The sequence below is a fragment of the Mytilus californianus genome, unplaced genomic scaffold (assembly GCF_021869535.1).
Source record: "Mytilus californianus isolate M0D057914Y unplaced genomic scaffold, xbMytCali1.0.p SCAF_1, whole genome shotgun sequence".
In the NCBI taxonomy this organism is placed as follows: Eukaryota; Metazoa; Mollusca; class Bivalvia; order Mytilida; family Mytilidae; genus Mytilus; species Mytilus californianus.
The window spans coordinates 57,991,275-58,017,967 of NW_026262581.1; the positions used below are offsets into that span (position 1 = coordinate 57,991,275).

The 26,693-nt window shown below is 32.3% G+C and overlaps 1 pseudogene; it reads left to right on the forward strand.

Annotated features, from left to right (window-relative positions):
- Nucleotides 1–639: 639 nt before the first annotated feature.
- Nucleotides 640–26,693, forward strand: part of LOC127724141 (tryptophan--tRNA ligase, cytoplasmic-like) — a 30,200-nt pseudogene continuing 4,146 nt past the window's right edge.

Here is a 26,693-nt window from a genome sequence, read left to right on the forward strand (position 1 = left end):
ACTGTCCAGTTGCACCGGATTTTATTATAAGATTGAAGAATCAGCATTTGTTCGGACAGTGAAAATTCGACATGTGTTTTTGAAATCTTCATCTTTAACACGCTACGTTAATTGAATGAGAATAAGAAGTCCGTGGTATACAATACGTGGTATACTTGTAGCTGCATATCGATTTTGGGGGTGCGAGATAAATTGAATTATATCTAAATTTTATTTATATGTACCTTGTGAACATTTTCGGATGTTATGTTGAGTGTGGGGACTGCAAGTCTAACAAAACAATATCTTAATAATTATATATATTTTTTTATATTCACATTTGACTTTAATATTTAAATTTAAGTGATACTAGAACACACCTGCTGGTCCGTGACTGAATTGAAGTATCTACGCCTTGTTTTTAGCCTGGATTTTTAGTATTCGTATTGTTATCTGATAAAGTCTTGCTGATTATAAGATACAGTTTTCTCTGCCTTCAAACTTAGATATGTGGTGAGATAGGATCCATTAGTATTTTCCATGTGGAAAACTACCAGACCAATCTTTTTGATGTCTGAGGGTTTTAGCTGTTCCTTAATGAATCAGTAGTTTCTTTCCGAGATACTTTATCGTAGGATTTTCGGCTCAAGGTCCTCTACCATGAATAAAGCTGGGCATTTAGTGGTAACGGTTTGGAATCCAAGTATGTCTTTACCGGTTTCCCGTTCGTTGTCATGGCATTGGTGCGGCATCCGGGGTGACCTTTTCTCTTATTTTGTATATATTTTGCACTTTTATTTTGCACTTTTTATATTTTGAGGATGAGCGAATCAGGTGAATGTGTGTGTTCGTAATTTTTAAATTTGTATTTATTCATGTTTTGGGAAGGTTAACTTTCTGGAAGTAAGTCCCGTCACGGCCAGGCTGGGGAACTGGTTAGGTAAATGCTCACATTAAATCTGGGCCGATTCAGTTTGCTAAATGTCCTCCTCATGGTGGTGCTCCTAATGAAAGGGGGCTTATACGTAGCATATATACCTCTAAAATATACTATAGGTATCAGTATTGGACTCGACCCGGAACTTGTTAATTATTGGTAAAATTAATTATGTGGAAAACAAAAGGGTCTGGAATGGTGTAATTTTTAATCAACTTTAATCAATACCGTTGTCCTATATTAGTTATATATAAAGTTAAATTCTTTGATTCGTTGTTTTTAAGTCATGCCGGCTAACAAATTCGTTATTTTAGTGGTATAGATATCCAATTAACACATGACAAAGACAACATCTCTGTGTTCTAACTGTGCTAAAATCGGGATAATGCACAGCTAAGGTGTGCATTAACTACCTCAGATATACTACACAGATCAAATGTACTCCTGCCTTACAATTACGACATAGTTGAACAATTAACAACTTTGTACAAACTTCATCGTTCCGAAATATGATATAAAATAACAAATTATAAAAGTGTGAGGAACGGGAGAAAGGCCCTTCCTAAATCTATGAACTTTTAAAAAAGTGTTTCTACAAAGTAAGTTCTCAGTGTCCCAAAATCAAACTAGACATATCTTGTTATTTCTGAGAAATGAAAGTTTTAGAAAAATCCATATTTAAACTTGATTTTAATTATTTTTGTCCTAAATGATATTGAATATGACCCTTTTCAATATTTAATCCTTCACAGAGCTTATTACGGGACTAAATTTAATGAGTATAAGATATTTTAAGTATGTGCCTAAACTGGAAAAAAAGAATAAGTGTAAATCAGTCGACTACATTTAGAAACGACATGTCTTCTAAATTGGTCGCATAATACACCTGAAATATAATGGAAACAGGGGGGCTGAAAATTTTACGTTTTCTTCGTTTTGCTATTCCCAATGAGTTTTAGCACACCGTTACTCTGCACCTATATTTGAAATAAGAAAAAAAGCACTTGATATATTCTCAATAACCCTTTGAGCAACTAATTTTAAACGGTATATACCAAACGGAATTTAAACTGTATAAACAAAGGATGTGAGGTATACTCCAATGAGACATCAACAAACCAACCTTAAAATAACCAAAGGACATCTACAATGAGGACACTATTCAGTTTTTAACAATAAAGATAATAATTTTACAAGTTATTGTTGGCTCTAAATTTTTATAAAAACTGTGAATAACTTTAACAGAAACAATCAAATATCTGATATTACAACCTAATTTTCCAAATAACGCTGCCGTTATAAAATAAGATAAAAAGTACATAATCTATAAGTAACCAACCTTATGCTTCTTTTTAATGCGTATTTCCCCTTTTCTTCGTACAAGAGAACTCTCTAAAGAACCCTTGGCATGAATTGATAATGTCGTCTGTATATAAAATCATGTTTGCTGGAAAATATGTCCCTCCAAAACGTTCAAATAAGTTAATGACGTCATATGTTAAAACAGTAATTAACCAATCAAATCGGTATATGTTTAAATATACTACACAGCACGGTCACCCGTTGACCCGAACTCCTGACATCATTCGCGTCAAATAGGGTCACCTAAGCCGTGCAGAATAACTGTAACATATGCCGACTTGATTGTTCAATAACTATAACTTCAATACTGAAATAGAATCGGCCAATCCAAGCCAGTCCCACGTGGTTCAAAATCATTTTTTACTCTCATAGTTTGAAATGTAATTCTATAAATTTGTAACGATGAATCAGCGACAAAGGCTATTTTCTGTGATTACAATGGTATTTATGCATTTGAAAATGCAAACACCATCACCGTTACCATACTTGCTGGATGAACAAAATTTAGCATTTTTACTTTTGATCATTCCATTCAATATGTTTTTACCGGAGAAGACTTCGTTTGACTCTTCCATTTTATAACTTTAGCATCACATCTTGAAAATGAGAACCTAGATTTACTGATTATGAAGAATGTTTACGGTACATCAATTTCTTGCCCATATGATTTTTGGAGAATTTTTTGTGTTCATTTAACCAAGAGTTGGGGGATTACGACACGGTCAAAGAAATGTAAAATTGAGAAATCGGCTATGTACTAGACGTACTTCTTCCACTTGATTGGCTCAGACAGTATCCCACTTTATTCTCTCTCTGATCTTCGGAATTTGTAATACATTAGTTGGATCAATTGTTAATACGAAGTGGCTGTTTTTGTGGGAAACATGCAACCCATTGATTTTAAGTCTTGGCAACAAAAAATGGGAAAATGGTCAGAAATGCCAAATGTGTTAGCTTGTATTGATGGTACATCTCATGAAATATTAATTCCAAGCATGGAACCTAAATAGAATTTTACAGTGGTCATCGCAAATTTCATTGTTTTCCTACAGGCAATTATATTATATTATGACTCACCAGAATGATTTGTAAGTCGTTAAGTTTTCTGGGAACAAATGAGAGAGTGTACATGCGACAAAATCTCACAAAGTACAAGGAAATAAGTATAAAGCAAAGAACTAGCACTTTTACTGCTATTATTCATCTCGAAGGTACCCGTAACGTATTCTACAATAAGTACTCACACTTTACAACAAAGTTAAGACGGCCCCGGATGTCGCCATAAGCGGAGTTCTTTGATATTTACCGATAATTTTAATTTTTGAATTGACATTTTATTTCCGTCTAAGGCGAGCTGGAGATAATTTCTTTTCAATCAATGACTACTCATTTCAATGAGGCGAAACATCACGCTCAAAATTGGAAATAAAACGGTATTTAACAAACATTAAGAAGACATGTCAGTTGTTTACGTATGTCCTTACTATTTACTTCCGTTAATCTAACACGCGGACCTTTAAAAGACACCTATGTTCAGACTTAAAATCAAAATAACATATCTTCTATGTTCCTTTGTTTACTATATGAACAATTGGGAGCACAATCATAACGAGGATTTTTGGTAAAGGACGACATCTGTGTCTGCCAACTGAGAAATCAGAAGATTGTTTTCCCTCATTTTTGAAAGACATTAGGACATTAAAAGACATATGTTATATTTACTTCTTTTTATAGATATGGTTGATTTAATTTATTCATTTTGTTTAATAGTTTTATTTCCTGTTTCTTTTTCGGGGGGAGGATGGGGTTGTTTTTATTTTTATTTTATTTTTATTTATTTTTTTTTTTTTTTTGCTCTAGTTTAATAGTATTGATTCTTTTATTTTCTATGCTTTTTGGTTTGTTAGTTTCTGTTTGATTACTATCATTATGATATTTTTTGTAGATTATAATAGAGAAGACCAAACAAATACATGTTAAATTCATGCGGGATTTCAGGGACATTGTAATGACGCCTTTGCATATCGGACCTGGATTAGAGCTAGATTTTCCAAACAACTTTTCGTCCTTGCTTCGGTAAACGCTTTTACACCCCAATAAAATTATAAAAAGAACCATTCAATTCTAAAATAATTACATAACATAATTATAAGTTTCATACGATAATTATATAACATAATTATACATTGTTTGTAAGTTTCAGATGATTCCGTAATTTTGTATGGCAAAGGCATTCCAAAGTTATATTTTATTTACGTATGAAATACAACTTCTAGGACTTCACGTGTTTTTCATGAAAATGTTAAAACAATGATTAGAAAATCAAACGAAAGGCTTTAACTCGTAATTTTATAGTTGTAGCATAATAATGTAATTATGAGAATTCAATGCTTCTTTTTGTAATGTAATAGGGCAATGTGCCTGGCCCAAGTAAGGATCCTTTAATTCAGTGGTTGTCGTTTGTTGCTGTTTATCATATTTGTATTTCGTTATGTTTTTTTTACATAAATCACGCCGTTAGTTTTCTAATTTGAATTGTTTTACATTTGTTATTTCGCGGCATTTTATAGCCGACAATGCGGTATGTGTTTTGCTCATTGTTGAAGGCCGTACGGTGTTCTATAGTTGGTAACTTCTATGTCATTTGGTGTCTGATGGAGAGTTGTACCATTGGCAATTATACCACATCTTCTTATTTTTATATTGTAAAAACGTTGATCGTGCTTCATACAAAATGTGCCCTTGGTCAACGATTTTACACCCCAATAAAATTACAAAAAGGAGCATTCAATTCTTAAATGATATCTCAAATTTGACGATTTTACACAACATGCTGTGTTATTTCCAGTATTGATTTGGTTTTGTTGTTGAAAAAGTAATCACATTATATAGTAAAACAACGTCATCATTTTGGAAAAATTATTTTTACTGATTTCCATGTCGTTTGTTTAATAAAATGTCTCGGCTAAAAAGGTAAACTCGCAATATTACCTATTTTTGTTTATTTCTTACCTTTTTCGAGATATAAAAACAAAAGTCCAAGTAGATATATCCTGTTTTTTTGTGCAATAGATATATTTTGTTTAGGTACAACCGATATATCCTATTTTAGGTGCAAAAAATTGTTGATATGCGTTGCATTGTATGTCTGGGGATACACGGAAAGGTATTACATTAATGGATGAGGTACTTTAGAATACAAAACATAAATAGATATAAGAAGGTGTGGTATGAGTGCCAATGAGACAACTCTCCAAGCCAAAATCATAAAAGTAAACCATTATAGGTCACAGTACGGTCTGCAACACGGAGCCTTGGCTCACACCAAACAGTGAGCTATAAAGGGCCCCAAAAATTACTAGTGTAAAACCATTCAAACGGGAAAATTAACGGTCTAATCTATATAAAAAACGAGAAACACTTATGAACCACATCAACAAACGACAACTACTGAACATCAGATTCCTAAGTATACTTTGGGTCCTCACTGCTCTTCAATTCCGTATTTATTTATTTTTTTGGGCCCCTTTTTTTTTTTTTGAATCGAGCATCACTGATGAGTCTTTTGTAGACATAACGCTTGTCTGGCGTACACAATTTAATCGTGTTATTTATGATGAGTTTATTGACAGCCACTGGGTCGATGCCACTGCTGGTGGTGGTTTCCGTCCCTCAACTGCCCATGCAAGTAGTCAGCACTTTTATGTTGACATGAGTTATCATTGATATGGTAATAATAAGAGTTTTTCGGAATACTTAGGATTTCCTACCCCAGTAATAGATTACCTTAGCAACCTTTCGGAATTGTGTGCCCTCAATGCTCTTCAACTGCGTACTTTAATTGGCATTTTTTTTTAACTTTTTTATAATCGAGCGCCACTTATGATTTTTCTGTAAACGAAATACGCATCTGGCGTACAAAATTTTAATCATGGTTTCTATGATGAGCTTATATAAAATGTTTTTTTTTTTATGAAATTATAACAAGGGCCACAGACTCAACTGGACACAGCGCTTTTTCTTTTTAAGGATTGAATACTTCTTTTTGTAATGTTATTCTGATGTTAAAGTGTTTACGGAAGCAGGAAGCGCTTCATTCAAAAAATATTCGAACGTACAACGCTTTTACAACGCTATAAAATTACGAAAAGAAGCATTCCGGCAAGTCTACATTTCTAATGTTGTTTTCTCAAGTTTTTAAAATGCCAGAATAATTATTTCCACCCCTCCCCCAAAAATTACAAATGTTATTGTCGTGATATGCTTGTAAAAATTGCTACTGGACGTTGATTATCAATTCACAATCATCTATAATTTGTTTGATATGGTAAACACTATAATTAAAAGTTATTTCTAAAGCACCACTATACATTTTTGTTATTTGCCCCTTAAAATCCAATTTCCAAATGGTCGATTTTCTTTCATATTCTCATGAGAATGTCAGCTATTTATTTTGCCTTCTATCAATCATCGTTTTTCGATTAAGAGGTTCTAGAAAGAAATTCAAAGGTGTACAACCAATAAAAACCTTGAAAATCGGATGAAAATCGTTTTTTAAATCCAAGGAAAAGGCTTATTTGGGCCTTTTTAATCAGTTTTATGTCGAAAAAGGTAACATCTTATATATAGTTTCTCCGATGAATTAGAATATGCTTAGTTGTGCTTTCCTAAAAACTTTTGATTATTATTCAGGTTGTGTTCATCAATGTAAACAAACTATTAAGGAATAGGTAAATTGATGCTTATTTTTTGGTGGCAATCATAACATGCATATCAAGACGGGAACATGCTCGGGGACGAGAATTTGTTTATAATATGGGAGTAAAGGTGGTGGGGTGGAAACGAACATTGTGGTCTGGTAAGAACTGCAAAAATATTGCCCAACACCAGAATATAATTTTGAATAAATAAGCTCAAAAAGCAACAGGTTGGAATGAAATTTACCGTCCCGAAAAATATTCTGCATGCACTCCAACCGACCCTGCAAAATCAAATGGCCATCCCTTTACTGTAATTTGAAGATGAAACCCTAGTTTATACTAGACTGACACGCTGAGTCTAATTTTCTAACATGCTAGCTCGACCCTAAGTAATAATTAAAGTTCGAGTTGCGTTTTGACTTAAATTTCATTTGAGTTAAACTTCGAGGTACTAGTAATTAACTTGAGTTCGTATATCAACTTATTTCAATCGCGGATTCCGAGTACATTCAAAAAGGGGGTGGAGGTACACACCGAAAAAAGGGCAGTAGAATATGAGAAAAGGATTACAAAACACAATTTTCGAACATTAAGGGAATGTCCCTCGTCCCATGATTCCATCCATTATTTTTTTTAATTATAATTAGCATTTAAATAGTTAAGATTAAATTCTTGCAGCGTGATAAGTATTAAAATAGTGACTTTTCCAATATAGTGCAAGGTACAGCAGCAAATGCAATTGCATAGTTACATTTATATCTTGTATTGTTCATGCAATGATTTTTCTGAGATTTAACCACATATTTGTATAAATGATTAAACTAATTTAAGTCAGTCAGAATGAGCATTGATCTCTGCTGATAGGATCAAAAGATGTATGATTCTTTGATAGTCTGATTCAGTATAGCCATACAGTAATTGGTTTGAAAGTAATTATGCTGGTCTGAAAGAACTGAACATAATAAAAATTAGTGCTTAGCCCTATATGTACATGCATGTATGTAAAACAAACATTCTGATATATTATATAGCGTGCATGAATTGAAAAGATTAGTACATGGATTAACAGGAAACAGGACTTGATAAGTATTTTATTAAGCTTAAGGGTGACCTCTTAAGTTGGATAGGGAGTTACCTTTCTTATGGTATTAATGAAGTGAAAGTAAAGATGCGTTATCTTATGCTGGTAAATTGAAAGCAGATATGCCTCAGGGATCTATTTCTGGATTGTACTATTTGTTATATTCATAAACGATATCACAGATGATTTAAAGGCTTTATGTGATTATTTGGTTATATCAAATCAAGGTCATGAAGCGTCAAACGATTTTTTTTTCAGAACATGGTTAACTCTGATTGTACTCATTTGAAGGAATGGTCGAACAGATGGATGATTAAATTAAACCAAATAAAAGTGATATTATGGTCTTTATTATCAAGTGTACTGATTGTAAATGATTCGTTTAGTAAATAACTATAAGAATTGGGAGCTGTGTTTAGTAGCCACTGTGGGTGGACCACACCTATTGATAAATTAATAAAGACAGTTTCGAAACAACTGAATGTATTTAAGAAACTAAACTATATACTTAAAAGGAATTATCTTGAAAAAAAAATACATAACGCTTATTATGTATATACTGGAATAAGCCTGTAAACTTTGGGTTAGTTGTGGGCAAATGGATTTTGAAAGATTGTAATAGGTCGAACTTGAAGCAGCGCAAATAACCACAGGACCTCATCATATGCTAGTATTAATTCGATTTATATTTAGACTTAATGAGAAATTAAAAACAAGAAAGGAGGTGATGAAGTTAACATCATTTTATAGAATTGGGAATAATCAGGCACCGGACGATTTTTTGCCACCTATAACTGAAACTTATTAATAGAATTTGCGAAATAGTCAAAATATTACAGTACCAGTAACCACTGAAACAAACACTGCTATTTTTTTAATGTTCATAAATATTTAAAAGATACAGGACTTTTCTTTCTCATAACAAACCATTGTTATTGTAATGATAATAAGTACGCACACTTATCGCAAGTCCACCAAAAATCTTCCGTTATAAAGCATGATAATTATCATTTCACATATTAAACAATCCTAAACATTTGATAAATAATGATATTGAAATATTTTTCATTATTTTTAAGCAGTGTTTAGAGTAATTAGGTATGTCGACATGCTGAAGAAATCGATGAAAACTCGGTACCTGTCGCTGAAATTAGAAATTTATATTATATTTTGAAATTATTAAGGCAAAATTGAGTGAAAAGTTATATCAAACGAAACTTTATTTGACGAAAATTTTAACAGTACAAATTGGACTATGGACAAATTTTTTTAAATCAAATAAGGAAAATTATTAAATATATATGTATATATATATCAAACACAAAAACACCTACCTTTTAAGAGTAAGTAGTTTTGGTTAATGTTCCATTTTTGGCAATCAGCGTGTTTATTGGAATAAAAATCGAAGAAAAAAAAAGGGAAACTGCGAACTGATGATACCCCAGCCCAAATATGCATTTGGTGTTGAGTGATGAATCTGAAAACGCATCACATGGAATAGCTGACCTATATAAACCCTGAAAACAAATTTCAGAAATCGTTATGATGTAGTTCCTGAGAAAGATGCGACTAAAAATATTCATGGGACGGACGGACGGATGGACGGACTGACGGACGGATGGATGGACGGACAGAGGTAAAACAGTATACCCCCACTTTTTTAAAGTAGGGATAACTTTTTTAAAGTGGGGATATAAAAATTGTCAAGAAAACAACCAAAAACGCAAACATGGTTACACATTCATTTAAGGGCAATGACTTTTATCAGGAGTCGATTGAATATAACAATCATTTGACTCGCTATCGACATGAATGTAGATCTCATTTTGCATTTCGTATTAACAGTCTATCTCTATCTCTTATAGTTTACAGATAATTGAGAAAAAAACAACGCCAAAATTATTTAAAAATAAGAGGCAACAGTAGTTTATCGAAGTTAAAATCTCATAAATCCATTAAAAGATAATCAATGTAAAGAAAACTGAGTAAATCGCATGACTTCCAAAGGGAGCGAAACCGGTGTGTCGACAGGATTGGCGTAATTCAAGAACAATTCCTTAACAAATTTTGAATTGACTATTTCAGTTACATCGACTTTTCTGTAGATCTTAATTTGCTGGTCAATACGCTATTTAAGATTTATCTCTCTATTTCACTTTTCAAGAAAATTGCAATAAAAACGTGTAGATGGTCGAAAACGTCACTTAGGGAAAACAACTCTTATAAGAAGTCATATCATCAATTTGGTAGAATTAGGAAAATCTTGATATTCTGAGCATTTCTGTCCCTGTCAGATTTTCCCTATGTTTTTAAGATAATGTACAACTACTTGCATTGCAATTTTGTGTCCCTCATCAACCTTACTTACCACTTTGGATGGATAGTTGAAGAAATAGTACTTTATATCATAAGGATGATTTTGGATAAGTTTAATAGGTTTCGGGGGAAAATAAATTTGAAAAAGTTTAAAACAAAAAGACGACGGACGCTAAGTGATGACAATAGCTCAGATGGCCGGGTGAGCTAAAGGTATATTCTATATTTTATTACTATGAAGATGTTTGAACACAAATATTAAATTCACGTATATGTTGAAAACCTCTTTCTGGTGTCATCTACAAAGGATATTTGTTAAATTATGATCATGATCAAGGCAGTGCGTTGACATAAGGGTCTCTTTGTGAAAATATCTTTTGTGTGTTGCTGTATCATTGACGATAACACCAGATATCAAAAATATCCAAAATATTTATTAATCAAATGTAAGGCATGATACGCTTCATTGATTTAACACTACAGAGTAAACAATCTTTAGACAATGTTACAGTGTTGGAATTTTTATATAACCCAATGCCACTTACAGCGGCTTTTGTTCTTTCTTTTCTGTTTCTTTTTTATCAAAACCGAAGAGCAATTAGTTTTGTGGCTTGCTGTTTATAATTCTAAACAATACCTCACAGTAGAACTTAGATATTCAAAGCCACTTTGAACAGGTTTTTTTTCATCAGATTTGTTAATTTCAGTTTTTGGTGGATCAGTTTCATCAGTTTTAGTTGTTGATTCGGCCCAGCTTTTGTCTCCATCAGTTGAACCATTCCCTCTTTAGTTTGCCAATCATTTTATGCACCATTAGCACGTGATTGTCTTTATATATATAAAATATATATATATTTTCCTTGAAATAATTGTATAAACATTGAGTCGCTACCACAGCACAACTTAAGGACCCCTCTGAAAACTTGAAAGTTCTTACTAGGTGTTGGTTTCCTAAACTACGCAAAAACAACCCGTTCAAATTTCGTTTCATGTCAACTTAGAGTAGGTGTTCTACGACTTATCGTTCTCTGCTGTTAACTTGTCTCTTACTTCCATCAAAGAACTTATCAATTTTGTAATAAAGCATATGCAAAATAATGGATTCGAATAATTTTGGAGTGCAAAAAACTGTTTGGATGTTTTGGATAAATAACGTTCTTTTGATGGTCTATTTAATTCGGTTGACAGTTATGATTTTATGACTTTGTATACTACACTACCACACAATCTTACAAAACAAAAGTTTTTGTATTTAATTAAATTACAATTTGACAAATCTGGTTGCAGATGTATTTGCTGCAACTCATATATAAAAGCTTCTTCTGTAATGAAAAGAGGTAACTATGCTAGATATACTTACTTGAACTGTGATGAGATGATTAAAGCTATGATTTTTCTAATCGGCAATATCTATGTACGTTTCGGCAATAAAGCTTATCGACAGGTTGAAGGTACTCTCACGGGCACCAATTGCACCCCTTTAAGCGCAAACTTGTTCCTGTATTGTTATAAATCACAGTTTATGTCCAAATTCAGTAAAGATCTGTCTAGATTGCATTTCATTAATACATTTTTAAAAACTTCCTGTTTCTATGATGTTATTTTTTCTTTAAAGTGGCACTAGCTACGAGATATATAAAAAATCTAAAATATGATTGTTTTTTGTTCAATCATTAATGAAAGTGAAATAGTGAAATAATAATTCGCTTTTAGCAGCCAGTATGGTTCAATTTTGTCAAAATAAGCCCAGAAACATTGATGATGAATTATTCACTTGCAAGTGAATAATTCGACCTCAATGAATCCGTATTCATGTGAACTTCAATTTAACCCCTTAGCTAGAGATGGATAACGCATGAATTGTGCGTGTCAAGTTATTTAAGGGAAAAGAATGTCAACATTGAAAGTGAAACAAAAGTAAACCATTTGATTGACTGATTCGATCCACAAAAAAATCATTCTTATACAGGTAAAAACGACGATTAACATATAGTTTTAATCTATAATACGAAATTAAACAGACCTAGAAAAATCCAATTGCACGCTTTCGCTATCATATTTATATCTTTATTTAGGTTTATATTCCTTATATGGCCATCGGAGGTCTTCCGAGATCAAATCGATAGTTAATTAGATCACTGTGTCTAAACTTCCCCGGCAAAAAATGTTTGGACTCGATGGTATCTAATATCCGGCACGGTGACGGAACATCAATAGACAGAGAAAATGTAGTTTTCTGTTTATTTATTAGTAATTGTTATGATATCGAAAAATATTTATACATATATAACTATTTTCTATTGTGAGATGTAATATTTTCTACAACCGTTCTAGATTAACGGAGAAATAAGTAAAAATGCACGTCAAAATGCCGAATTGAGCGAACCTTGCCTCGAATTTGTTTAATTTCTCCTTAAATTGTTCACATGGTACGGAAAGAAAGGTACGGAAAGAAAGATATTGACATGGAGATTGCAAAACTAATCACCTTGAGCACCTCAATCCTTGTATTTCTGCGTATGGAACTAAAGAAATGGGTCATGTCAAAATGGAAGCACCCGGTTTTGTCAATGTTGTTTACTACAGAATGACCCGGTTTTGTCTTTGTATAGAACCCGGTTTTGTTTATTTTTATGAAAAGCAACGTTAACACTGGTACCCTGAAACAAAAAAATAAATTTACAAATGGCTGTTCATGTGGGTTTTCAAACCAGATACCTCAATAAAGCGTGTGGCCAAATTGATTAAATTGTTAAAGAGGAGAAGATTTTTGCAAGATAATTGGCAAAAACGCAAAGAAATGGTAAAAATCGTAATTAAAGGTCAATAATTCTTACAAGGATATCGACCAAGTCGACTTATTCGTATATATTGTCTTGCTGATCATTTTTGCTATATAACTTTTATATATTTCAAGATAATAGACAAAAATAGAAAAAAAGGAGAAATTTGTCATTCAAGGACATTAACTTCTATAAGAATTCGTGTGAGAGTTTTGATGTGTATGGACAAAAGGTAGAGCTCAACATTATGAACATATCTGCCCCTGTTAAATTTTCTCTATCTATAGCTGTTTTCAAATAATAGACAAAACTTGCATCCCCCTATGTTCTATTTTAAGCCATGTCGGCCATCTTTGTTGACAAGCGGGGTCATCAAAAACTTTTTAAACTAGATACTCCAATGATGATGAAAAACAGTTAAACATAAGTTCGTTAGACCTTTTAAACCCGACATAAAATTGTGGATAAGAATTGTTAAATGTATTGTATCCCAATAATTTCAAAGAAGATTATGTAAAAAATTAACGGAAGACGACGGACGACGGGGGCCAAGTGATGAAAAAAGCTCACTTTTCCCTTGGGGTCAGGTGAGCTAAAACCAACCAAGAATTCCAAACAAGATTGCACCGTTCTTCAATTAAAAAAAAGTCTAAAAATTCATAACTAAGGCTTACACGAACGAGATTAACTAATCAGACATGGCAAAACAACTTCAATTGTGTTTTTTGTTCTCTGCGCTCTGCGGTATGTAAGCTGTTTGAATTACGCCCTCTTTGGAAAAACCTGAATCCGTCCCTATATATTGTCAATAATATATTGACCAACGTCAATGTAAGATAATTATACCACAAGGGAGAGATAACAGAACCGTTTATTTATACAATTATTGGTAATCATTATTGCATTTTCTCGATGGCCTGAGACTATTATACTAATTTATACTTAGTATTATAGTTACAATTAGGGATAGATGGATTTGATTTTTAATGCATGATTATTGTAATCCTTTTCTCACCATACACATTCATTTTCTATGGCGATTCTGCAAGCATATATACATTTGTCTGATTATTATGCCATATAATGAACATTTAGCCTTAAGAAGATTTATTTTAAACGATCATAGGAAATATCACACCCCTAGGTAGATTGGATTACTTATAAAGATAACCAGTTGTGCAAGAAAATCACATATCAAATGTGCGTTCTTCAATTTTTAGGACCATAAACTCTAATTTTAAGTTTAAACACTAAAATTTACATAATTCATATAAAAAAAAAGTACAGAGAGCTTTAACCTCAATTTGCGGTTTAACCTTCAACTCTATCTATTTCGCAGTTAGAGTATTTTTTTAAATGCAAAGCAAAATTATAATTATTTTTGTTCCAATAAAGTAGGAATTCAAGTGTTTACATATTCAAATAAGAAATCGTTTTCCAACCAGCCACCAAACTCCTTTTAATTGCTGAAGTTCAATTATGTTATGCGATTGTGCCTTTTTTTTTTGACAAAACCGGGTTCTGCCTTGTGAAATCTAGGACAAAACCGGGTTGTACACATTGACAAAACCGGGTGCTTCCATTTCGACATGACCCATTTCTTTCGTTCCATACGCAGAAATACAAGTATTAAGGTGCTCAAAGTGACTAGTTTTGCAATCTCCGTGTCAATATCTTTCTTTCCGTACCTTTCTTTCCATACCATGTGAACAATTTAAGGAGAAATTAAACAAATTCGAGGCAAGGTTCACTCAATTCGTCATTTTGACGTGCATTTTCACTTATTTCTCCGTTAATCTAGAACGGTTGTAGAAAATATTACATCTCACAATAGAAAATAGTTATATATGTATGAATATTCTTCGATATCATAACAATAACAAATAAATAAACAGAAAACTACCTTTTCTCTATCTATTGATGTTCCGTCACCGTGCCGGATATTAGATACCATCGAGTCCAAACATTTTTTGCCGGGTTAGTTTAGTTAGACACAGTGTAGATGGCGTCTAGACTAAAATAGACACGAAACGAAGTTACATATTATCGAGCCCATGCCCTGTAAATTGGTTTTTTTTAAGACTATTTATAATTTGGATAAATGTTTTACATTGTTCTAAATTGAATATGAGAATTTGAGTCAAATCGGTGAACATGAATTTGACAGCTAGCGCCCCTTTAAACAATCCAGAATTTTCTAATTTTACTGCGGAAATTTACCCAAAGGAATTAACTTTAAATAAATCTAAACCAAATATCATTAATTGTCCGTTTCTAGATTTTGATATTTCAGTTTCACACGGTTAACCCTTTACTAAAATTCATGATAGAGGAGACGATTTTTCGTTCAGTATTGTTAATTTTTCATTTTTTGACAGTGATTTTCCTTGGTCCCTTCTTGCGGTGTGTATATTTCACAACTTGTTCACCATGCCCGTGTTTGTACTTATACTTAGCCATATAAGCGGAGATTATTCTTAGCAAAATATGTATAAAGAAATGTTAATGAAATTCTCATTCTACTTGAACTTAGAAAACAAGTTCGGTGACACCATTTTTATTTTTTATTTTCTTAAAGTATATTATAAAACCTATCTACTAATATTCTAGTTCAAAATTCTATCTCATAGATTTCTTTCTATTCACAAAAAAAGTGTTTTTTCATGAATAATCTACTCAAAATTGGGCAATTTTGCACAACTTGTAGCTTGCAAAATACCACGGTCACCCATATTTTTTATTATATTTTTGAAAAGAGCATGGCAAAATGTACATTTTGTTAAAGTAAAACAAAATTCTATCTGAGAAAATATATAGTGATGATCCTCTTTAAATGTCCTATTATGTGTACTGTGCGTTTAATTTCAAAATTTCAAACAAAATATTTTGATTATCTAATCAAAAATGAACGTACATCTCCACTTCATCATCAAACCATCTACATCAGTGGGAAGAGTCATGACCTTATACGGAAGGCAGTAACCAGGTTCGTCTTTCAATAGAAAAATGCTCAGTGCACCCTTGAAGGCTTTGTGGCTCAATCGTCTTGTACCTTTCTCGTGTTCACCTGACAAAATAGCTTAAAAGACTGTTGTATTGTCTATAAGAAAAAAAGTAATTACATATCTCATTGATTAGACCAAATTAAGCCTGTCACTTCATATTGAACCTAATAAAGAATAATTTGCATTTCTCTTCACGTTTGAAAAACGATGTGTAAATTTTAGAGAATGTACTGTTGTTCATCAAAAGATCAACTAAATAAACATGTTGAACTGTGAGTTACTGCTCACACATGATACCACTACAAGCATTCGATAAATAGGAAGTTGATGAGCAATTGATGTGAAAAGCATCGAATGGTAAAGCATGATAACATAAAACTTCATTCACAATTTCAGAAATGCCATTTACGGGTTAGCATATATAATTATTCGGTAAAGCAGGAATTTGTAAATTGCGACAAAAATTCCATGGGAGAGACAGAAGGGCAAAGTTTAACCAGCAACCCCACCCCATGCCATTCAGATCGGGTAATAATGACTTAAATTACTTTACACTGTGGCATTGGAATAGGTGGACATATAAAAAGCGCATTTTGATGGTTGTAGGATATAAAAGAAGACATAGGAAAAACGTATTAAACTTTTATCGAATATATAGATTAAAGGCAAAGACTGTTTCATGGTCAAAACGATTAAATCGGGTGCAAAAGATCATATGATCAAAGAGTGAAATCATTTTAGAAGTGCATTCACAATGCTGGATTTTTTTTTTTTTATTTATACGAAATGAAAGTAAGTGACCTTCCCATTTTGCATTAAACGCTTCCTGCTTAATATGTGATCGTCACTTCCACTCATTTCCTATAATGAATGATAAAATTGAGAATGGAAATGGGGAATGTGTCAAAGAGACAACAACCCGACCATAGAACAGACAACAGCAGAAGGTCACCAACATGATGTATGATAAAAGCTATAATTAAGCCCCTAAAATTGCAAAAATAGTAAAATTAATCAAGCCTTTCAAAATTATTTTAATTTTATTAAAAAATGAAGTGGAAATTATGATCTGGTAATTTTAGAGCAGAAAATATTTGACATACAAAAACATCTTTGTACAATGCATTATGTAGCAATATATCTTCTTGGGTAAAGCTATTGCTCATATCTTAATATAAATGACAATATCTCAGATTTTGGCTATTTTGGCAGTATTTGCTGTTTTGCACTTAATGTAAGAAGTTTGAAGCACTCGTGCTAATAAGAAAGACACAATTTTAAAAATTATAAAAACTGATGTCCGACAGACTTATGTCTTATAAACATCTGAAGGGTATTGTTTGGTAGATTTATTATACTTTTTAATTTTAGAATTCAAGGGGCCAAAACGGTAGCCTTATCACACCGTTTTTGAACAACAGCATTTAACTCTTATATGTACAGATCTTCAAAATAAAAATATAAATATATATACATATATATGCAAGTCTAAATTGAAAACAACGTTCAAACCTATGATTGCGTTGGATAAAAACCACAATTTTTATACGTGTGCATGTAAAACAAATTTCTTGGTAGAGGGGTCTAAATACAGCACATTTTCCAAAAGACCAAAAAGTGAAAAAGTATATTTTAACAAAACGCATTTGACTAACAGGTCGAACAACTGATGTTCTTAAACTATGCTGACTGCCATTGGCGATTGCCAAATAAATTGATCACCAGATGTAAAAAATGGATCTTACATATTAATTTAATACCAAACAGAAAACAATAAACTTGCGGAAAAGATGGTATACCGCAAACATGAGGTGCAAAAATTTGTACACCAACCAGATGTAAAAAATGGATCTGACATATTAATTTAATACCAAACAGAAAACAATAAACTTGTGGAAAAGATGGTATACCGCAAACATGGGGTGCAAAAATTTGTACACCGTATCCGGATTTCGACAATTAATGTCTCTTCGGTGATGTTAGGGATCGAAACGGTATTTGGAAGGCCATATAATTTACCTCAATTTAGGATAGACTCTTGCATTTTAAAGAGTCGAAATAAGACGAACGGATCATATAAACCCAAAGGAAAATATAATACAAGCCCAAACGAAAAAATATAAATCGAATTTGGCTTTATTTCCATATTGCTTACAAATTTTTGGCCTTTAAGAATGCTTACTCCAGAAATTCTTTACCCTCCCGATTTAGTACTATATTATAGCTGTTCTTTGAAGCAGAGTCTATAATCCCTAGCCATAAAGAACTACCGAAACAATGGGTCGGAAAGTGGGTACCCCAATGTGTATTTTTTAGAATTTGGCTTTATTTCCGTCTTTCGAACGCATTTCATTAACATCGAGTGTAAAAAAATGTCATCTGATATGATGTTTCTATCTGATCTTTGTTAAGATGGATGTTGCTGCTGACAATGGAGATTCGGAAGGAATTTTTTTAATAGATGCGTTGAAGTTTTAAATATTTTTCGTAGTATTGAAAGATGCAAAATATAACATGTCTCAGATGTACTTAAGCAATAGGGGCGTGAGATACAAAGGAACCTTGCAACACTTAGACAAACATTTTGCTTAGTTTTTCTGTTACCTATTCTGACATCGGACTCGGACTTCTTTTGAACTGAGTTTTACTGTGCGTATTGCTGTGTGTTTGTTTATTCTACATTGGCTAGAGGTATAGGGAGAGGGTTGAGATCTCACAAGACATGTTTAACCCCGCCGCATTTTTGCACCTGTCCCAAGTCAGGAGCCTCTGGCCTTTGCTAGTCTTGTATGTTGTTTTTTTTATATTTTAGTTCATTTATATGTTTCAGAGTTTAGTGTGACGTCCATTTTCACTGAACTAGTACACATTTTTGTTTAGGGGCCAGCTGAAGCCCGCCTCCGGGTGCGGGATTTTCTCGCTGTGTTGAAGACCCATTGGTGGCCTTGGGCTGTTTTATGCTCACTGGTCGGGATGTTGTTTCTTTGACACATTCCCCATTTCAAATCTCAATTTTATTGAAGTGAACAACGGTTGAATTGTTATACAGCTTGCATGAAAATGTACAATCGAATAATTACATTACCCAGAAGTGTCATACGATCCGTAATTTTGATTGGCAGATGAATTCAATATTTATATTTGATTCCGTATAAAACGTGACAATGCATAGATAAACAAACAAAAGGCTTTATTTAACTCGTAATTTGATGGATGTAGCATAAAAATGTAACTATAAAAAAATTGAATGCTACTTTTTGCAATTGTACGGTGTTGTAAAAGCGTTGAACGTGCTCATGTTTAGAATGAATCTTCATACAAAATGTGCTTCGGTCAATGCTTTTACATTATAATAAGATAACAAAAAGATGCATTCAGTTCTTAATTAAAAAGCAACTCAGATATATGCTATTGCTTTTCTATCGTTTGTAGACAAGGAAAAAGCTTTAGTAACTTGTTTAGAAAAGTATGTTGTATAGGATAAACAATTTACTGCTTTTTTTATAGTGTTTCACATAATTAGGTATTTATACATCCTAAGCTTAAAACCAAGTTTTGTCTGATATAATAAGCAAGTATATATTGGTCATCTTTATTTAACACAGATATGCACCAGATACTTGACCTAGTTGAAAAGAAGAAAGGATTTTATTTGTACACAGGGAGAGGACCATCTTCAGAATCTATGCATCTGGGTCATCTTATTCCGTTTATATTCACAAAGTATATTATTTCTGTTTTCATTTCTATGCAATTAATTTTCAGACTTTTAAAAGTTTGTTAAAAAGTTACTTTATTGTTTCGATATATTTGTTTATATTGCAATAATTTTAAAGAACACAATATGCTTAAGCATAGCCGATGAATCACGAAATATAAAACTAAAATTTTTTTTTTTTTTCACGGCTAAAACTAAGCCACTTTCACTATGACGTTTCTAAAAAAAATATATAATGGAATCGAAAGTGCACATGCACTACTATTATTTTTTTGCAAGGCTTAAACATACGGTTGTGCATCATATTCAACATGTATATGCCTCAAAGTTCTAGGAGTTTCAACGTATACTTAAATTCTGTACTAGCACTCCTTTTACTTATAGTCTTCCTTAATTTGACCGCTGTCCAACTTTTCTTCTGGTAAAATTCCCAAGTTGTGTCTCGATGAAATGAAACATGGAGGTCATATATGGGAACCAGTGGGATAACAAACCAAACTATCTATGAATATTAAGTATTTTTTAAATCAGCTATATTTACAAAGTGCAACCTGTAAATCATTTAATTTGTCTTTAAGTAAACGATTCATTTCTGTCAATTCAAAAGTATTTATTACACTTACAAATAATATTCACTTTCTAAATAGAAAACATAATAGTCCAAGATATATTATGCATATAAATAATTGACTTTTGAATTCTTGCCTTATATAATTGTTATAATTGTCACAGATGGCTTCAAGATACCTTTGATGTTCCTCTGGTGATCCAAATGACCGATGATGAGAAATTTCTATGGAAAGATTTGACGATTGAAGAGACAAACAAACTTGCCAATGAGAATGCCAAAGATATAATTGCATGTGGCTTTGATAAGGACAAGACATTTATCTTCAGCGATGTAGAATATATTTCGTAATAATCTTTTTTATGGCTATTTATCAATATACAAATTTGTTGCATGCAACTAAAAGAATTTATAGATACTTACGCGCTCAAAATTATAAAAAAAATCTTATTCATATAAAACAATTTTGAGCATATACACTATTTAGAATTTATTGATATTACTCTGCATCTTTACTGTCTTTGATGGACACATGCACATCGAACAATTATACGATACTCTCAAACCGGAACTAGGTGCTGTATTTTTGTTCCATTGTGTTGTGAGCATTTTGTCCACCTTAAAAACAACGTTCTAGCTTTGGGAATACTTTTAATCAGAGTTAAATCTTCATTGCGTTTTTCTTGATTTAACTTCATCAGAAACGATCAAACGAAAACAAGGGATGAATGACTACTAAGAAACATAAGCAGCTATATGACCTAAAATAGACAAATTCATCTTAGGTTATTTTAAATTTTAATAATATGAATTAAAGGTTATGCAGGTTTTTTTTTAATGTTTTACAAGAATTTCTTAATTGTTTTCATTGACCAGTTTCAACTAATATACCATTGGTACATCAACATAGAAATAATTCTGTTTTTCTCATTTCATTTTAATTTCTTAAACCTGTTGTTATCATTTATCTCACATTCACTTACAGTCCGTTCAGAATATTGTCGTCGTTCAATAACATCATCATATTAATACAAAATGTAATGTGACATCACATCAGAGATCAAAATTAAACGGACTGAATATATGGCGGATATTGAGAAAGCATGTAGCATAATTCGATTCCATACAAGGTTCTTCAATCAAAAAAGGATAATTAGTTGAAAAAATCACGGAAGATACAAAGGGAACATTCAAAGTATATAAGTCAAAGAAAAACTGACAACGCCATAGCCCTTGAAAACTCGAACGAAATAAGACGAAAAGACAAAAATGTTTCAAAACACTACACACAAAAAAATAAAGATGAGCAACTCCACAAAAAACCGGGTGATGATGATTATATGAAAAAGTATAGATGTTGGAAACGTCACTCTAGCCGGAGAACAATGTTTGTTTAATTTTGACTTAAAATACTTTACATTAAATAAACTGAAACCTGAAATCTATCATGAAACTAATCTAGAGAGAGCACAGAATTTTACAAAATGACGTGCAAAGTACAGAAACTTGTCACGTTCAATCAGGTAAAGGGAATCTTTGGATTCACAGATAGTGACAGTATTGGTAAAATTATTTTTCCTGCCATTCAAGCTACACCAAGTTTCAGTTCTGCGTTTCCTCGGATATTCAAAGGAAAGAAAAACGTACCTTGTCTTATTCCGTGTGCGATTGAACAGTACATTGTATTACATTGTTCTCAATTTTTGTTCTGTTTTACCTTTTTTTTTAAATCGAATATATACATATGTATTCCGATGGTGAGAAAACTAATAATCCGGTTTTATCTATCCATATCTATATTGAATCCATTCTTCAATTATAAGAAAATAGTACTCATTTAAAACCATTTGTACACGGTTTTATTTTTTTATTTCTATAATTATGTTGTTATATTTTAAGCAGCATTATTCTTCATTAAGAAAACAACACTAAATGGCACTTCTGAAAAATAACTTATTTCTTATTTACATAAAACAACAAATGACTAAAGAATCCATATTGTGGGTTGCAAAACTTTTATACATGAAAACGCTGTCAGAAATTTCAATAATTGTAGAGTTTAATAATTAGTCTTAGTTTTGCATTAATTAATGCATTACATCACAGGATCCATATTTTCGTATGACTCGTGATGTAGCACCATGACTAGGACTTCTCAAACCTGCATTGCTTCATTCCACTTTCTTTCCCGCATTACAAGGAGCCCATGGTAAAATGAGCGCAAGTGATCCAAATTCGTCTATATTTTTAACAGATTCGGACGAACAAATTAAAACAAAGGTAAGATAGTAATTCTACAAAAAAAACAGCAATTGACTCGTCATTAATTTTTAAAGAACGATTTTATTTATAAAAAAAAAAACATTAAATATTCATAAAAATGACAATATATATATCCTCTGATCAGACCTAGGTGAACGTTTGCTTAATTTGATATAGAATGTACTGAGGTTAGATAAATAAAAAGATAATTATTATTATTTTTAATATTAAAGTCTGATCTTCTGATCAGAACAAATTGAACGTTTGTTTCTTTTTTTTTTTTTTGTAATGTAGTTGGTATAAAAACTTAAACATACACTTAGATGAAATTGTTTAGAAACTAAAAGCTTTTGCTTTCTTTTGAATTTTAACCAAGTCACATTCTTGTTGACACTTAGTTATCAGTCGAATAATGGTTAGAGGTATACCTGATCTGATGTTCCCTGTACTTGAACTCACATGAAAAATATCATCTTCGCTAGCCAAAGGTTACGATACAATTCCCTCCTCTCCACCCTTGGCGGATTGAGATAGAATTTCGGAGACACAAGGTAATGATTTTCATTGGTTGCAGTCGAAACTCGCTGCATCCAATCAAAAAGCGCCTATAACATGATCACGTGTAAATGTAGAAAGTGTATGTAAATAATTGCCACGTGCTTATTTTTTTTTTTTTTTTTTTTTTTTTTTTTTTTTTTTTTTTTTTTTTTTTTTTTTATCTAGACGCTACCGTGTTTTTACCTCCAAGTTGAAGAGTTCAAGTGCTACCATTGATCAAGAATAATGTATTCGGAATGGGCGTGACTTTAATCTACCGATAGATGGCGCAACATTGTTATCACAAATGTTGGCTTAATCTGCCAAGGGTTGAGAGGAGGGAAGTGGATCGTAACCCTTGGCTAGCAAAGATGGAAAAATAAAGACACTTGTTGAAACTTAAGGGAAAAAAAAGTTCAATATTCAAATACCTAAACAGCAGAACATAAAAAAAAACATGATGAAAGGATTTTTTCGATGAGTTTTGGTAAAAAAAATATTTAACGTTAATGGTTATGCAAATTTTACATGTAAGGAAAAATTTTGCTTCGACGGACTTTCGTAGCAAAAATCATCTCATTTGTATTTAAGACACAATATATAGCTTTATTTGTTTTGTTGTGAATACCTTTTTTATTCATTTTAATTCCGGATGACAACTGAAGAAATTGCAGTTTTTAACCACCATTAAACATTATGTATTAATATAACGAGTCGAAATCATTTTTTTATTCAAAGATCAACAAATATGCTTTTTCTGGAGGAAGGCCAACTAAAGATGAGCATTGAAAGCATGGTGGCGACTGTGACACTGATGTTTCGTACCAATATCTGACATTCTTTCTGGATGATGATGATAAATTGGCAGATATTCAATCGGTAACAACTTTTATTATTTATTTTAATTTACTTTTAGTACAAAGGGGTCGTCACTTAGCAATACTTTACACCCAACTGCAGTCAAGTTTAGCGTTTGCCCAATCACTCCTAACAATGTTGTTTGTATTGAACAAATGGAAATGTATCGATCGATTTCATTGGCCAATAACATAAACACAACAATCATAGTTTTGATTTAATTTTATCACTGAACTCACGTGACTACAAAAGAATTTACTACAACTACTCACTGTTGCAATGAAACAAAACAAAAAAAAAACAAAAACATCTAAACATTGAAATATCCGGTATGTCTATAAAATCCTTTAATATCAGACTGGTTTATTTCCTGAATTGCTTTTATCACGGCTAATTTAAGGTTTTGGCTAACAAGTTAAAGTTAAATCTTTCTTGCTTTATGACAGTTTTAATTTTTGAAAAACACATTTCAACGGGATTCAGATCCGGTGAGTATACCGGAAGAAACCCATAATCAATACCTTGCATATTAAAGAAATTATTAAGGATTCTCTCAGATTGATGGTGGTGGATAGCACAATTATCAACAATTATCAAACCTCCCGGAAAAAAGGTCGGTCGGCCATAACAGTCCTGTGTTAAACTTGCCTCGTGCCAAAAATTAAGATAACGCTCTGAATTTGATGGACCGTCGACAAAATTATAATACAAAACTCAGTCAAGACCAATCAAAAAGTTTAAAGTTAAATTTGCACCTGTAATAAATCTCCCAATTTCGATACACTGTTCCCCTTTTAGTGAGTGACCATAGTTTCTATTTGCAGTGACCAACTTGAAACCGCTCTCGTCCATGAACTTGATTTGATGTGGCCTTTTAGTTTGGCAAAAGTCTAAATACGCTTGGGTATATCTCATATTTCCCGGTGTAAATCTATCCCCGTACGGACGATTCAATCGTTTGAATGTAAAATCAAGATCTCTGGACATTGTGCGATAAATAGTGGACACCTCTACATTAGCATTCGCAGGCGAATAACGAAGTAACTTATCCTTCAATTCCCTGGCTGTAATTGAGAGGGATTTTCTTTCTTGATAAATCAATTAATCTAACGTCTGGTTCTTTTAATTTTCTTCTTCCAAGCATTGTTTTTTTTTTCTTTCTTTTTCTGTGAGATGGAGCCTTCTGAGACATATCTCTTCCAGAAATTTGTTACAAATTGTCTGTTGATCTTAAATTGGTCAGCGATTTTTGTGTACACTCCTCAGCTTGGTACTTCACCAGTTTTCAAATTTGCACCAGCTTCTATCATTTCCTGTACTATTAAACTTCTCATGTCTCGCCCGGTAGCCTTTCCTGCAAAGTATTCTCGGCCGTAACTATTTTTCTTTGTTGCCAGTATAACTTTAAGATTCAGAAATGCGCCAAATTTTAAGCGAGCGCGAAATCGCTTATTTACGGATGTATGCGATTGGCTTAGTAAAATAATTTGGGCGGGTTAATAATGGGTAGCAGGTTTTTCTTTTCTTATTTTCGAAAAAAAATGACTGATCTTACGGGTTTAAACAAAAAGAAATAATAATTTGATTTAATTACGTTTCGGTTAACAGGAAGGGAAATAACTATTTTCCAATGAACTTTGGGTGGCTAATATGTGTTTAATATATATTTTGTCAGACTCTGCATCTGCTTTAAAGTTTAAAATAATTAACATAATTCTGATTTTTAAAGCATTTTATAATTAAATGAAAAGGTGCATCTGTAATCTGGTTCGGGGGGAGGGGGGATGTTTGTATTTTCCAAGTTTTTATATCTGGCAAATGGTGTTGCCTCTTTTTGTTCTACTTATGAATTTGGTTCGTTGGTTTCGACTGCCCTTTTTTCATATTTAACTTTCAAATTAAAAAATGTATGCTAAAATGTTGTTTTTATTTTGTGTTTTTACTTCATTTATTATTTTAATACATTGTACCTCACTTTTTGTTTTACTAAAACAATATAAAGGGTCTGGATGTGGGGTCTTTCATTTCTGTATTCCATAATTCACGTTTGAGGTAATTTTCCGTATTCTTTATAGATTTGAACCCATTTTTCGCTATTCTATATCTACTTGCACTAATTTTCTCTATTATTTTTTTTTAACTCTTTTTCTGCACTTTTAAATATCATAATTTTCTATTCCGTAAACCTCATCCACACCCTCAAATAACTTTAGTATACGGACGTGAGTAAAGCTAACCTTTCAAAACACAAACAAAAGCCCAGTGGTATCGTCCAAAAGAGGGGTTTAAGTACAATGATGATTTTGATCTATAACAGTACTTTTAACATGTATGAAGCTTAACTAACCTGGTGTGCATAGAAATAGACTAAACCGAATGTAGCTTGGGATGCACGAGTTTCAGACACAGAACAAAGATCTTTATCATGGACACGTCATAAGTTCAAGTAACGTATGGGCCTTGGAAAATAAGAAAGTTCAATATTCCAGAAACTCCATGCACATATGAGGAATTAAAAACTGACATTCAGTGCCGGATACCTAGTTTAGAAGGGAAAATATTTGGAATCCAATATCTCGACGATGAG